We start from the raw sequence: 4,294 nt of genomic DNA on the forward strand, positions 1-4,294 counted from the left end.
TAGTCTTAAGTTATTATAGCGCTTTATAGTCTATAATAGACTTAAGTAGACTAAATAGAGGCTAGATTAGAATTTTAACTCTTTTTTAGCTTACTTTAATATACTTTAAAGTAAACTAAGTAACTACTTAAAAGAGTAGCGCTATATAAACTTTATAAGTACTTTTCTTTTTAATATTTAGAAAAAACTTTTACTTTAAGACTAAAAAGACTATAATATAGTCTCTAAGCTTAATATCTTAGCTTACTACTATTAAAGTAAGATAAAGTATACTACTACGCTTTTTAAGTATCTAGCTTATAAGAAGAAGTTTTATAGCTATTAAGTCTAAAACTTTTTTTTAGAGCCTTTTTAGACCTAAAAAAAGACTAAAAAAGTAAGTTTAGTAAAATCTAACTTATAACTAGCTAAATTAGACTAAAATAGTCTAAAAAACTTTAGTATAACTTATTAGAAGTATAATAAAACTAAATACTTCTAAAAAGACTATCTAAAGTCTAAAAAAAACTTTAAAAGCTTATTAAGCTAAAGATTAGAAAAAGATAGTAAGTAAAAAAGCTAGAGTTTTTCTTAGCTACCTATATTACTCTAGACTTAGTATTCTAAAACTTAGAACTTCTTTATAATACGCTTTACTCTAAGCTAGTAAAGCTACTAATAGTAAAGATATTACTTAGCTAATTAGAGTTTATTAAGGCTCTAGTAGATAAAAGTTTCTAGTTAAACTTTATTTTAGCGTTACTTACTATAAAGTAAAGCTTACTAGTTTACTTTCTATCTAAGCTATTAGTAAATAGAGTAAATAGTAAAGAATTAAAGATTTATAGTACTACTATAGTAACTATAAAGGTAGTAGATTCTTATAAAAAATAAGAAACTTAAAATATTTTATATATTATTATAAAAGTCTATAAGTATTAGATATACTTAGATCTACTTTAGATAAATATATATTATCTAAAAATTAGCTACTTTATATAAAGACTACTCTTTTAGAGTACTAAGTCTAAAAATAAAACTATTTATAAAAAGATTATACTAGAAGAAGCTAAAGAGTTTAAGAAGACTATACGTAATTCTATAGTAGATATATATAGCTATTTTATTACTTTAATACTCTAGTCTAGCTTAGAAAAAGCTAAAGAAAGTAGTTTACTTTTATAATATACTAAGTTTATATACTTTAAGTTAGAAAATAACTTAAGAGTTTTTACTAACTATAGTTTATAAAACTTAGCTATTAACTTACTACTTAGAACTATAGCGCTTTATTAGCTATTATATAACTTTTTTAAGATAAAGTTAGAGTTTTTATATAAGTATTTAGATAAGTACTTAGTATAAAAGTAGATTAGGTATAGTAAGTCTTTAGTAAAGGTACCTATACTTTTTACTAAGAAAAAAAATAGTAGTATATACTTATACGTTAACTATAAAGGCCTTAATAAAGTTACTATTAAGAATTAGTATTTTTTACTACTTATTATAGAGTTTTTAGAAAGATTAGCTAGCGCTAAATTCTATACTAAACTTAATATAAAAGAAGCTTACTATAAAGTATATATTAAAAAGAGTAATAAGTAGAAAACTACTTTTTATATAAGATATAGTAGTTTTAAGTATACTATAATACTTTTTAGTCTTATAAACGCTTTTATATAGTTCTAGACTTATATTTATTAAGTTTTTATAAAATTAATTAATATAACTTATATTATATACTTAGATAATATTTTTATTTTTTCTAATACTAAAAAGAAGTATAAAAGCTATATTAAGAAAGTCTTATATAAATTATATAATATAAAGCTATTTTTAAAGCTTCTAAAGTATAAGTAGTATACTTAGTGTACTAAGTACCTTAGGTATATAGTTTTTTTTAAGAGAATATAAATTAATAAGAATAGAATTAAGATAATTTAAGAATAGCCTAAACTACGTATAGTACGTAAGATTTAAGTATTTATTAGCTTTATAAACTACTATAGATAGTTTATTACTAGATTCTTCTAACTTACTCTACTATTAACTAAACTAACTTAAAAGAGACTAGAAGTAGCTAAGAGTAGCTATACTTAGTAGAAAAAGAAGAGTTAAACTCTTAACTTTAATAAGAAAGCTAAAAAGACTTTTTAGAAGCTAAAAAACTCTTTTTTAAGTATTCTTATCTTAACTTACTTTAAGTAAGATAAAAAAACTAAAGCTAAGATAGACGCTTTAGATAGCGTAATTATAAGTATATTAAGCTAATATATGCTAAATAAAGCTAGAGAGTACTAATAGCGCTTAGTTAACTTCTTTTTATATAAGCTTATTATAGTAGAGTATAATTATAATATATATAACTAGAAGCTACTTATAATAGTTAAAAGTCTAGAGTATTAGTACTAATATCTAGAAAGTGTATACTTTAACTTCTAGACTAACTATTAGAACTTAAAATAGTTTATAAAAACTAAGACTCTTAACTATTAATAAGTTAGATTTTATATTATACTATTTAAGTTTAATTTTAATATTTACTATAAGACAGAGTCTACTAACTTAGTAGATAGGCTTTCTTACTACTCTAACTATATAGTAGAAGCTTAAAAACTTACTTAAAAGTATAATAAAGCTTTTATTTAGTCTATAAGAGACTTTATAACTTATAGTAATAAAATATTCTTTTTAGTAGCTATAGTATAAACGCGCTTTACTAAGCGTACTAAGAAATAATAAGACTTTACTAAGAGTTTAGAGAGCTTTAACTAAACTAGTAGATATACTATACTAAAGCTCTAGACTCTAGAGAAGTGTAATAAAATAAATTACGCCTTCTTAGATACTTTAGATAAGTCTAAGTCTAAAGCTAACTAGTCTAGCCTAAATAAAGCTAAAATACGCTATTATATAGTAAGAATACTAGTAACTACTAAAGAGAAGTTATAAGCTCTCTAAGAATATTATAATAACTTTCTAGTAAGCTACTTTAGAGTAAAATATACTTTAGAAAAGCTATAGAAGTATTACTTTTAAAAGAGTATATATAAGAATATAAAGTAATACTATAAGAATTACTTTATATATAGAAAGTCTACTTCTATAAAGTATAGGCTTTATAGCTTACTATAGCTTTTTTTAATACTTAACTACTTTTAAAAGAAAGTAATAATAGACTTTATTATAAAACTACTACTTAGTATAGTTTCTAGTATAAAGTATAATACTATACTAGTTATTATAGATAAATTAACTAAAATAGTCTATTATATACTAGTATAAGCTAATTAAAATAGTACTAACTTAGTATAGGCCTAGATACATAAAGTTATCTAACTTTATAGTATACTAAAGCGTATTATCTTAGATTAAAGCTCTTTAATAAACTCTAAGTATTAGAATACTTTTCTTTACTACTTTAATACTAGAAAAGTTCTTACTTTTACTTTTTATTCTTAGACTAATAGCTAGACTAAAAGATAGAACTAAATCTTAGAGTAGTATTTTTACTACTATTACTTTTTAGAATAGAATAATTAAATACGCTAAATATTTATTAGAGAGTTTGTGTATAATAATAGTATATACTCTACTACTAGAATTACTTTTTTCTAGACTTACTATAGAAGGTACTCTTATAGAGTAGATTAGCTTAATTTAGCTTTTAGTAAAAGAGAAAGCTTTATAAAAGCTAGCCTTACTAAATAAGTAATTAAACTATAGTAAAAGTACTATAAAAAGATTAAAGTAGTAAATACTTACTAGAAAAAGTATACTAATAAGTACTACGTGCTAATACCTTTTAAAGTAGAAAACTAAATTCTAGTCTCTAACTAATATATTAGAAGTACTTATCTAAAGAAAAAGCTAGATTAGAAGTTTCTTAGACCTAGAAAGATTATAGACTAGATTAGCCTTTTAGCTTTCTAGATTAACTTTCTAAAACTTAATAGTATCTATCTAGTATTCTATATATTACTTTTAGAGCCTTTTAATTTAAAAGGTACTATTCTATACTTTAAAGTGCTTAAGTAGAATACTTTAAAAGAATTTAGTAATAATATATATAAAGTAAAATATATTATTAAAAGATAGCGTAATAAGAATAACTAATAAAAATACTTAATTAAATAGGTAAAGTACTTAGAGAAAGAAAACTTATAGAAACTAAGTTTAAATATCTTAGCTAATACGCTATAGAGATTCTAGAGTAAGAAGAGTATTTAATAGTGTAAAAAGTCTTTAAAAGCTTAGTCTATAAAGTAATACTATAGATAGCTTTATAAAAAGAGAGAATAAGTTATATTAAGCT

Source organism: Alternaria novae-zelandiae, assembly GCF_023758075.1.
Source record: "Alternaria novae-zelandiae strain BMP 2774 chromosome Unknown scaffold_19, whole genome shotgun sequence".
Lineage (NCBI taxonomy): Eukaryota > Fungi > Ascomycota > Dothideomycetes > Pleosporales > Pleosporaceae > Alternaria > Alternaria novae-zelandiae.